Below are 13,146 nucleotides of genomic sequence, written 5' to 3'. Positions count from 1 at the left end.
GTTGGTAGAGGGAAAAATGTAAACTTTGGGGGAGACGATGTCTCGAAAGCAATTTTGTGAAATATGAAGTAAAACAAATCCTAGCTAGTTGTGCACGATGATTTAGTTTGATTTTAATTATTTGTAAAGTCGATTGTTGCTGTGTTTTTGGATCTAAAACGCGCTTTTGAGACAACTTCTAGGCCCTTATTGTTAAGAATAATCAAGCGCTTTGGAATTTCGGGTTCTGCATACAAATGGTTTGAAAGCTATTTATCTGACAGAACACAAAGGACTGTTTTTAATGATTTTGTATCTTGTCCCGTTGACAATGACCTTGGAGTGCCTCAGGGAAGTGTATTAGGGCCCCTTTTATTTATTATGTATATTAATGACATGCGACGAGTTTTACGGTTTTGTGATATTAATCTTTTTGCTGACGATACTGTGTTATTCATTGCAGCTAAAGATTTAGAAGAAGCCGTTTCACGCTTGAATGAAGATTTGCGTTCTCTAAGTAGATGGTTGAAGTATAAACAATTGAAATTGAATATAAGTAAAACTAAATTCATGGTAATTTCACGGAATCGTGTAGATGATGATGTATTTGTTGTTATTGATGATGAGACAATTGATCGCGTTCAGGAAACTAAATATCTTGGCGTGATTATCGATGACAAACTCAAGTTCAATTCTCATAATGACAATGTCATCAAGAAAATTGCCAAGAAGTATGGAATTCTATGTCGCTTGAAAAACGATTTAACTATTGGTAGTAAAATACAGTTATACAAATCAATCATCTCCCCTCATCTAGACTTTTACCCTTCCATTTTATTTTTGGCCAATGAAACACAAATATCGAGATTACAGCGTTTGCAGAATAAAGTAATGCGTTTGATTTTAAGATGTAATAGATTCACTTCCTCAACTTTTATGCTGGACGCTTTGCAATGGCTGTCAGTGAAGCAAAGAATTGTGTTTTTGACTATGGTGTTCATTTTTAAAGTAGTTAACGGTTTTCTGCCTCGATATTTGTGTGATCGGATTGAAAGAGGAAGTGATTTTCATAGATATAACACTAGAAACGCGGATGAAGTAAGAACACCACATCTTTTGAATAATGCTTCACAAAATTCATTATTTTTCAATGGTATAAATGTTTTCAATTCGATGCCTAGACACATCAAGCGTGCAACTACACTGACAGAATTCTAGAGACGCTGCATTTCACATGCAAAAGCTGTTTATTGAGCAGTTAAATTTTTATGAATGGATAAATCATGTATCTTGACAAAGTTATCACTAACGGATTATTTTGTATGGAGACTGTCATAAAGACATTTTAGTTATTTGTGTAGCATATACAAAAAAACTACATTGTTTGCCTCGATGGTGATGATGGATTTTTAGTTTTTTTTTTTGATTTTGTAGTAATAATAGTAAAAATAGCTTTGAGTAGTCTACAATGGTTTGAGCCTCGTGCGCGGAATACAGGTATAAATGACTAATACGTGGAAATTGTGGCAAAAGCCTTGAATTAGTAAAGGATTGGCTGGAAATCGTTTCCTTGGATATAGTCCTGGCACTGCGGAAGCTTAAACGTGTAAATCCCAGGTCACGTATAAATGGAAGTATTGTCGAGGACTATACTTGGACTTTTGATAACTAGTTACACCTTTGAATGTTTTTGGTTGATGCCTATAGCATATTTAACAGGACATTTATATCTGTAATTGTAACCAGCTCGATTTTGTTTGCAAACCTGGTTAAAATGTTTATATTTAATTATCTTAAAGATAACTCGTTCAGCTCAAACCTTTGTAGGGGTAAGAGGTGGGACCATCATCTTTCATTCATTCATTTCAACTTCTTACTTGAAAACAGGCAAAAACTCACAAACAGGCTGCTTTTTCATGGTATACAGTGTGATAATTCAATAATCAATAAATTATCTCAACATTTAGTGGCAAACCATTCATAAATTTTGGTAACATACAAAAAATTCTATAATCCACATTAAATTTCATATGTAAGCGCCGATTGAAACAATCTTTTCGACGTCACTACAAGGGTGATTGATTAAACGAATGAAACGAATCGTGCGGAATGAAAGCCGAGGAAAAACTAATTGCACCAATATATTCAGGTCTATAATTCCACACCTTCTATAGACAGGTTGAGCCTTGATAGCTAGCTGCTTTCGGGAACTGATGACCTTGACAAATGTCCAAATAATACTCTTAAAAAATTTATGGTGGTCCTGAATAGGACCGTTTTGTAGTGATGGTTGAAATAAGTAAGTAATGTAACCATGTTACAATCGATATGTATCAATGGAGACGCAGGGTAATCTAGTTGTATTGGAGTAATGAGCGAAATTTCAAAAAATCCTAACTCATATTCAAAGAAAAATACATTGCTTATTTTTTGATATGTTGTGTACACAGCAAAAAAATAAATTTTAATATTACATCCAAGAGGATGCACTTCAATCATGTCGAAAATCTCATGTACATTTTATGGCTACAAAAATAAACAAATGCAGTAAAAGAAGCGTAATGTCAGGTCATGCACTGTATTAATGATCATTTTGTCCATTTTGGCAAGTAATATTACACCATATTTTCGACGCTATTGAAGTGCATCCACTTTGATGTGATATTAAAATTAATTTTTTGCTGTGTAGAAAAGCCAAAGTTAAAAAAATAATAGTATTAAAACGTACGCCCATTGTCTACAAACCATGGAAGCCATGAAGAACAAATACAATCTAAGTTCTTCTCTACAAAACTCCAATTTTCAAATCTTTTATATTTGTTCTGATTAGTTTTTGACGTAGACTACGTCTAACGGGAAGGTACTGGGGGTAAATCGAAAATCTAAAATTGCGATGTGCCTCAACTCATTTTCGCTTCGGTTTTGCACCTCAAACTTTGCGCGTCGTTCCCGTCGAGATCATTGGCTGCTGGTAGCGGCGTCGCCTCGATGGCGCAAGCGCTCCTTGCCTGAATGATAACTACAAATCTCGATTACTTTTCGGAAGGACATATCAGCTTTTGTATACAACGCATTTTATCGTCGGTTTGGCATAACTAATAGCTCACCCCACATACTAACCCTGCTAATAGGTTGGGAAAATTTTCCCTTATCTGATGGTAGTACTAGCATGCGTGGGCGAGCTACCAGTTACGCCAAATCGACGGTCAAATGCGTTGTTTACAAAAGCTGATACGTTCCTTCGAAAAAGTAATCGAGAAATAATTCTTGGACTGTGTACCAATTGCCGAGTTAAATTTAACTCGTGGTTAAACGTGACATTTCGTAAGTTATTTTTTTTGACGCCAAATGTCTTAAAAATGCATGAACAGTCGAGATTTGGTGTAATCTCGAAAAAAAAATTTTTTTTTTCAAAAAACGACTTTCTGGGACTTAGAATTTTTTTCATGAGTTCTACATGGAATATAGAAGATTGATGAGTCGGCTTCTAAAACTGTTCACAATTGTCCCCAACCTGCTTATATATCGAATTAAACCACCATTTAGGATCTAATACGAAATAATTCACTAGGGTGGCCCAATTATTCTTCATTAGGGTGGTCCAAAAATCAAAATAGGTATGTAAAAACCATTACTTTTTACCAAACGCATGTATCTGAAAATATCATCATGTTGTGTTTTGGAATTTTTAAGAATCCAAACTTCAAAACATTTGATGATATTACTTTTAAGTATCTGAGACCACGTAAAATAAAAGCATAGACAGACATAAATCGTAGAATAATTCCGAAAATTGTACAGGACAACCGTTAGTGCTGTTTAGTTTACAGTACAATCTGACGAAAGTACAATGACTTTTCAACATATCCACCTAATACGGGACAACCCTTTATATGTGTTTCTTTTAAATTCCTACCCTATAGAGGTGCCAAAAAAGTACCCGCATAAAGCATATTGTTTATCTGGCTTCCTTTTGGGTATTAATTAAAAAACACACACTAACAGTGTTCTCCTACAGGCAAGCAACGGTCTCAAGTACTTATTTCTACGTAAACTTTTCTACCTTGGCTTTTTCTACCTATGCTTTAGTATAAAAAATGATGCGATCTGAGGATGTATGATCAATCAGTAGTGCGTTTGAAGGAGACAACAAGCAGAGAACTGATAGAGAATAGTAAGATAGTTTGTTAAAAATGGTTGACATTTGGCTAGTTGGAGAATATCTGCCGTCGTTCGGCCATTATGTTAACTTGCCGACGTATAGTGAAGTTTTTCGTAAATATATGTTTCATTTGCGTGCTGAAAAAACAAGTTGTAAGCTTAGTGCCTTCCTAACAATAAAGGAATTAAAGGATGCTTGGAAGAAAAAAAAAAAAAAACTTAACACATTTGGTAAATGACATAAGCATAAAGAAAAAACTGTTGCTATTTTTCAATACCTGGAACGCCTTATTAAAATGCAAACTTAGAATGGCTAAGAAAGACATCGAAAAAAGGAACACATTTCATGAATCATTGCGGAGTTTGTTTGATATCGGGAAGAATTTTAAGGCAAAAAACCCGTGAAGGGCGCAGCAGGCGATGAAATATTTGCAAAAACAGCGGGAACAAGCTCATCTTGAAGAAGAAACTGAGGTTCTCCCTACCAATCAAACCATTTCGTGTAGCGATTTTGAGGAAGAATGGTCAAGCCAAAGACCGGATCAAATTTGTAGTGCAACCTCAATTGAAACATCATCACAAAACGACAGCCAGGCTGGGTCAGTGTACTCGCCTAGTACATCCGAAAGAGCTTCTCCAAAAACAGGTACGTTGTGATGTTTTACTAATGTTTTTTTTTCTTTTCTTTTAGATTATACACCTATTACCATCCATATTAATATATTTTGATCGTTCTTGGTTCTCCAAAACCAGCTTTGACACGTAAATCGCAACCGATACGAGTTGTTACAGTTGAGGTAGCTGCTGCATTGGACCGCTGTAAAGTGAGTGATCGAAATGCTGTGCTTCTAATATCATCGATCGCTAAAGCTTTAGGGCACGATGTTTCATCATTATTGTTGAACAAGGAATCTGTCAGAATTGCCAGAGCAGGAATTCGCTTACAAATGCAACATGATTTAAAAGTGTCGTTTAAGCCAGATATAAATTTAACAGTACACTGGGATTCTAAGCTGCTACCTAACATATTACCATCCAAAGCTCTACCAAAAACCGAGCGCTTGGCCATAGTTATATCAAGCGAAGGCATTAGACGGATTTCACGCCAACTCATCCAGTGGTTGGCAGCACCCTCTCAGAACCTTATGGAACTTTGTGGGTGTGGAGACTTAGCAATTTTAAGCAACTTTGCGTACTTATTTTTTTCAAAATTTATCTCGCCTAACATTTGATAAGGGTCAAAGTTTTTTGTCGATTTTTTTTTTCAAATCGATATAGCTTAAAAATGACAAGCCCTACAAAAAAGTGATGTATGGCGAACTTTTAGCAAATAATCTGAAATTTTATAAAAAAATTTAAATAAAATAAAAAATCGGTTTCTACACTCTAAAAAAATATATTTAAAAATTAAAAGTCATTTTCCCAAAAATGGTACCCCTCAGATTTGCTTGATATTTTTTCTCATGAAAGGCAATATAATTACCTAACTTTTCTTCATACATCGCAAAGTGGGCGCTTTTAAGGAAAAAAAGTTGTTCGAACAACAACTTTTTCATGTTAATTTTTTTTTAGCGTGTTTCACTCAAAGTCGAATAGTAATACGCGCACAACCTTATTAAAATTCGATTAAACTTTATGGGTATACTTTTCGATAATCTGGGCGAAATCTAGCCTAACATTTGAAAAGGGTACAGAGAAGTTACCTGCAAATCGTCCAATAAGAGTTCAGAACAAAACGTTCTAATGAGGAACAGCCATCTCAGCATGGTTTGCACTTTCCTGTGATGGATTGTATTATAATATATGCATACACTCTATCCAACTTCTATAAAGCCACCCTCAAATTGTTCCAAATCAACAGGTAAACTAAGTAAAAATCACTTAGTATGTTTTATTCATGAAAAGATTTCAATTCATGTATTTGTGATTAATTTAATTAGAAAAATAATCATTCATTTATTTTTATGTATTAGGTGTGTCCATTAGTAAGCAATATGCATATATGTTTATACCTCATCTCTCAAGTGAATACATATAATAGCGCAGGTAACTTAACGATTATTTAAGGCATGCCTAAAATAATCGTTAAGTTACCTGCTATATAGCAGTTATATAACAACGCAGGTAGTCACATGAGAGATATAAGGTATAAACTTAAAGCACCGCAGTCTGTTTCTACCGACATAATCTAATATTTAAGTTTGGTGTTATCACAACAATGCTCATAGTTGCTGTAGTGCATAGTTGTTGAAAGTGTAGTGCTGCATAGTTGTTGAAACGAGAAAGTGTTTATATATACAACAATGGAAAAATCTGCTGAATTGATTATTAAAAGGGTGCAATGTAGTGCCAACATAAACAATCCCAATTGCAGCCGCAATAATTTACGTAATTTATCATCAAGTCTCATAGAGAAAATACATTCATGGGGCTTTGATCATCAATTGGATGTAACAATGCGTATTTGTGAATCGTGTCGTGGAATTTTAGTGCACAATAGGACACCTCTCCCGAAAAAAAGGCGATCGGATGGAAAAGAATCAAGCCATGCTCGGAAGTTTGAAGAGCCGCAACCATCAACAAGTCATCAGCAATCAGAACATCAGGAATTTGATGATACACTAGGTAAATAATAATAAGTTTAACTGTTTCAACTGTGTGGTTTAAGGATTGTACATCGAAGATACAACTACATGTTTCCGATAGACTAATAATCAATGAAAAACTCAAATTATGTATGGAGAATTATAGGAAAATAAATTATGCACTAAACAAAAACACTAGAGTTTTCATTTATTAAAACACCTTTCGAAATGCAGGAAAATCCTCTGTATTAGGCCCTTTCAAATGTTAGGCTAGATTTTTGTTTTAAGCACGCCCAGATTATCAAAAGGTCAAAATCTTTATGCTCATTAAGTTTCAACGGATTTTAATAAGGTTGTGCGCGTATTACTATTCGACTTTGAGTGAAACACGCTAAAAAAAAATTAACATGAAAAAGTTGTTGTTCGAACAACTTTTTTTCCTTAAAAGCGCCCACTTTGCAATGTATGAAGAAAAGTTAGGTAATTATATTGCCTTTCATGAGAAAAAATATCAAGCAAATCTGAGGGGTACCATTTTTGGGAAAATGACTTTTAATTTTTAAATATATTTTTTTAGAGTGTAGAAACCAATTTTTTAATTTATTTGAATTTTTTTATAAAATTTCAGATTATTTGCTAAAAGTTCGCCATACATCACTATTTTGTAGGGCTTGTCATTTTTAAGCTATATCGATTTGAAAAAAAAATCGACAAAAAACTTTGACCCTTATCAAATGTTAGGCGAGATAAATTTTGAAAAAAATAAGTACTCAAAGTTGCTTAAAATTGCTAAGTCTCCACACCCACAAAGTTTCATAAGGTTCTGAGAGGGTGCTGCCAACTCCGAAGACGAGTTGGCGTGAAATCCGTCATTAGCAAATTATTGGCTGTTCCACCCATCGAAAACTCTACGGGGGCACAACAAGCAGAAGCGGTGTACAATGCAGTCGTTGTATGGGGACTTGCGGACAGGTATGATCTTAAATCTTGTATGTTCACCTCAGAATTCTGACTTTCCAGAATTATGTTTACATCTTTTGATACTACTGCATCAAACACCGGTAGAAAAAAAGGTGCGTGTCAGTACCTGGACAAATTGTTTAAGAAGCAGCTTATAAGCCTCCCTTGTAGACACCACATACATGAACTGCTACTTGGGAAAGCTTTTAAAATTCTGAAATTTGAAACGTCAAAGTCTCCAAATGTTGAGATTTTTAAGGAATTCCAATCAAAATGGCACATTTTGGAAAAGACTTCATACCACTCAGGTATGGATGATGATTTTTTTTTTAAAATAGCTATTTCGGAAGTAGAAAGTTTGTCGTTATTGGAGTTTTATGAAAAATAAATTAGAGAGCAACACCACCGTGGTGATTACCGAGAGGTTTTACAACTTGCCACTTTATATTTGGGTGGAAAAATCGATGAAAAATTACAAATAAGAGCTCCTGGTGCGTTCCACAATCCAAGGTGGATGACCAAAATCATTTATTCTTTGAAAATGTTTATTCTTCGGCATGAATTTGCTTTACCAGATAAAACTAAAAATCAACTAGCTTGATTTTGTGTGTTCATTGTAAAAATTTATTTGAAAAGTTGGTTTCTTTCTCCGTGTGCTGCGATGGCACCCAACAACGATCTGAACCTGTTAAAAATATTGAAGGAATATGAAACTGTTGATGAAGACGTTGCGAAAGCAGTACATAAATGAATTTGAACTCACTTGCAATATTTGGACAACAGCCTTATCGGACTATGCCTGTTCGATGAAAATGTAGACCTCCCGGTTAAGAAAAAGGTCATCGAAGCCTTACTTCTATCAGGTAAATGCTTTAATTGATACATTTGCATTTAATTTTCTAATGATTTTTTTTACAAATACTCATAAAAAATTACAGCCAAATCCATTGTTGAATCCAACAATATTTCAACGATTGAACTACACTCGTTTGTACAAGGCAGCAGTGGTATTGAAAACTTATTCAAAGCTCTCCAAATTCCGAAGTCGTTGCTGAATGTCGATATGGAGCAGTGGAGTAGTTCCATCGAGTTTAATGATAATGCAGAGCGTGGTATAGCATTGATTAAAACATACAATTCAAACCGATGAAGATTAAAAGCAGTGCATTTTATAATTAGTTGAAGATCATCGAAAAAATTATAAGAGTACCAGGAAATCTGATTTGGTGTAGCTAATAAGGAAATATATGGCAAAGTATAAAACAAGTATTTTTTCATCTTTTCAGGCAAATGTTCCTCTTGTATAAAACTCATGATTCCAAAAAAAAAACAGATTAACGCAATTCAATATATTTTTACAATTGATTTTAGGAATTTCTGATAAAAAGTTGTGGTTTTTCATATATTTTTGAATTTTTGGACCACCTTAATGAAGAATAATTGGACCACCCTAGTGAATTATTTCGTATTAGATCCTAAATGGTGGTTTAATTCGATATATAAGCAGGTTGGAGACAATTGTGAACAGTTTTAGAAGCCGACTCATCAGTCTTCTATATTCCATATAGAACTCATGAAAAAAGTCCCAGAAAGCCGATTTAAAAAAAAAAAAATTCGAGATAACACCAAATCACGTCGTTTCATGCATTTTTAAGACATTAAGCATCAATTTTTTTTTTGATTTCCGAAATTTCATGTACCCCCCCCCCCCTTGGGAGATTTTCGAGAGTGAAAAAAGTCAAACGTTTGCGCCACCCCTAAATCATGTCCGATTGAGCTCAAATTTTGCATAGGGTCATTTTTCGAAGCAATAAACATTTTGTAAAAGGTTTGTTAGCGAAATTAAAAATTAACATTTTCGCTGACAGTCTATTGGGCAACACTGAAAATCAGCAGCACACCACACAAACGGGTTGGACATTTATGTGAAATTTCGGTATTGATCGTCAATATTTTGCGATCAGAACATAGTATGAAACCCTCCATTTAATTCTCGGTACAACTTTAATCTATTGATTGAATAAAAAAAAAACTTATTATGCTTTTTTAAGATTTCGTGCGTTTTGTAAACGCTCATTCATTATTTTGCATAAGAAAACGGGAACGGGGTGTTTCTGTGGTGATAAAAAGGATTTTCTTACACAGATTACTGTTTTCTGTACCAAGCACTGAAATTATCAGACGGTACCTCTATTTTTGCTTTTAGATTAGCTATGAAAGTCCCTACTACTTGGAAAATTGTGCTATAGAAGGGTTTATACAACCCCATTTTTTTTTGCTGATGGGGGCGAGGCATAGCAAACTGTTCGATTGCATAATTATTCAAGTAGGAGGGACTTGCAATGCTTATCTCTTAGCATAAATAGGGTTTCAGTGCTAGGTTCTGAAATTCGACAGTGAACGTTCAAAAGGGCCTACTTCTCGATGAACATTTCAAATGGTCCTATCTGCTTTGATCGATTCTCTTCATCAACTTTCTCTTTTCATAACCACTGCTATGCAAACAGATTTCGCGCTAATTCTACCACATAGTTTGATAAAGGAGGTTCTTATCTAGCGTCCAAAACGTCAAATACAACAGGAAAAGGTTTTGCAGCTGAGTTATTGACGAAAGAGGAAGTCAATGAAGAGAATCGATCAATACAGATAAGACCGTTTGAAAATGTTTATCTAGACTTTTAATGTTCGTTTCTCTTCATCGATTTTCTGTTTACATTGCCATACCTAAGTGAAACAATTCAAGCTGAATATTGCAGTAGGTCCTAAGGAACACTGACAAAATTCTCTTCGTCGACTTTCTCCTTGAATCCACTCGGCCCAGGTATTTTCAGCACACATATCGATAAAAGAAGTTTTTATCTAGCATCTAATACGACAAACACAACAAAACACGATTCTGTGCTCAAGTTATTAAGGCTGTGTTCCATTTGGTGAATTTTTACTCAAATTTGACAGATGGAACATTTTCAAATAAACCTGCTATTCCAGCAAACTTATTTCTGCCAGACAAGGAATCAATTTTGACAGACGCTCTCTCGAAAATCGGCCGATCAACAACAGAGGAATTTTCGAAAATCTTAATTTATTTTCGAATTGTCAAATCTAAGAGAAAATTTTCCAAATGGAACACAGCCTTAGTATTATTTTTTTTTGATCAATCGGTAAATAAAAGATGTACCGAGAACTTATTGGAGGAATTCATCGCTAATTGATATCATCTCGATCAACTATGAAATGTTGCTTAACATTGGTGCAAAATTGTGGACTCCGTTTTTGTGTGTGCATTTTTTTCTAGCGTGTTGAAGTTGAATCGCTGAGGAAACCTTATTTCTGATCAATCTCATTACCTCATAAAAATTTCAAGAGTACAGATATCAGCTCTCACAAAACTTATAACATAGAAACTGGATCTTCACGTTTGTTGCACTCCATTACACAAGGAGTTTCAATTTCATGAGTGATGTCACAACCATCCAAGATTTGTGTTCTAGAAATCTTGAAGTGATAGGGAATATCAGCCATCATGACGGTCATTGTTGGACGCTTCAATGAATCACCTGAAGAAAGCCTTACTCATATCTGATTGTAATTTAGGAACCAAATGAAATAGAATATGTGTTCGCATTTTTATGAGGTCCTGAAATCAACCAAGTTTTACTAAGCAGGAAATCCAAAATATGTACATAGGACCGAAATCATAGGTTACTTCTACTGTATTTTATATAAATATCTAGAAAAAATGCCCGAGAATTTCACTATACAGCTTAACGTAGTCTACGTCAACCCTGCGGTCATGTCTTGTACACAACCCCACCAATTTTCTTTTTTCAATAACCTTTCATTTGATATTTTGATCATTCAAATCCAGTGGTTCAAAAGTTATGATTTAAAAAAAAATGTCATTTTTGGAAAACTAACAACTCTTACATGGAAATGGTCACCCCAATGAGAAAAACAAATACGGGTCTAATATTTTTCGATAAGGAATAAAATTACCAATTGTTAAGTAATTCTGAGAACCACTATATCGTTTTACTATGGAATGGCTGAAGATATAGGGTAGAACGTTACTTCGTCGCAATCACCCATTTCCGCTCTATCGATCAGAAAAGATCAATAACACTAGTTTACAAAACAACATAAAAAGTGTGAACTTTAGTGGTTGACCAACGTTTCTAATGCAAAATCCTACGTTGAATTCAATGCCGTGGTCAGAAAAAATTAAAGTAGAGCCATTTTTGAGATATACAAAAATTTTGATTTTTTGAATTTTGGACAAAAGTACGATTACTAAAATGTCAATATCTTTGGAACTAGTGCACCAATTTTAAATCTTGTTTTTATGAAAATGAAGCTAATTAAATTTGCAATCGTGAATACTACAATATAATGTCTTAATTAAAAATTTTATTTTGAAGTCATTTAAAAATTTACAGCATTTTTATTTTATTTTTCCTGCGAAGTTTCCATAAAAATCTTGTTTTAACCAACATTTTTAATGGGATAAAAAGATTCAAAAAATCATTCCATAATTTATTCTTAAAGTCCATTAAAAACTGGAGAAAATGAGCCTTTAATGGGTGAAATGGTTGGAAATTGTCGAAGTTATGATATTTTTTGTAAAATCATGGAAATTGAATGTTCCAAGATTGGCCGTTGTCCCGTCCCTAGGTTCATGCACCACTTCCAGTAAGCCTTTCTGCGGACGTGTACGCATACGGTGCATTTCACTAACACTACCAGCTGGCACGCAAAATTAAATGGGATATTTTCAACAATATAATTTACGCTAGTGTTTGTGAGACCTAACGCAACCAACTCAATTTGACAGCTTTCTTTCTTTAACATTGCTTAACGATGTATACGACAAAACGTGAATTCAAGTGTAAAAATGATCCTCAAAAGTTTTGTTACGCGTGTGGCAACTATATATTTACAAAATCGGTCAATTTCACTGCTTCGTTGCAAACTGCATACAGGCTTTATTTTAAAATTAATCCTGGAGACTTTGACGAACCGTGGATTCCAAAAGTATTATGTAGTTCGTGCAAAACGTGCTTGGCTAGGTGGATGTCAGGCGCAAGGTAAATTGATTTTTTGAATAACTTTCATATAAACAATTTATGTACAGCATGGTAGTGCTTTGTTCTTTCTTGATCGACATTATCTTACTTCATCTATTTTTGATAAGTGTTAATGTCTTACTTACTAACTCACTTATTTGTTATCTGTCAGTCGCTATTTGTCCTTTGACATGCCCACCATATGGCGTCGACCGTTTTGTTATGCAACGGATTGTTATTTCTGCTTGACAAAAGTTAAGCAACAAGGACGTCACAAAACAGTTGAGTATCCACAAGTGGCTTCTATGACAAAACCTGGTCCACATTCAAGTTCGGTCCCGTATCCTGTTTATCCAAAGCGGAAACGAGCGCCCTCTGTTGAATCGACCGTTACAAAA

This window comes from Ochlerotatus camptorhynchus, unplaced genomic scaffold (assembly GCF_037179485.1).
Source record: "Ochlerotatus camptorhynchus isolate MF236.1 unplaced genomic scaffold, CSIRO-AGI_Acam_v1.1 ptg000523l, whole genome shotgun sequence".
In the NCBI taxonomy this organism is placed as follows: Eukaryota; Metazoa; Arthropoda; class Insecta; order Diptera; family Culicidae; genus Ochlerotatus; species Ochlerotatus camptorhynchus.
Note: the sequence above shows the minus strand (reverse complement) of the source record.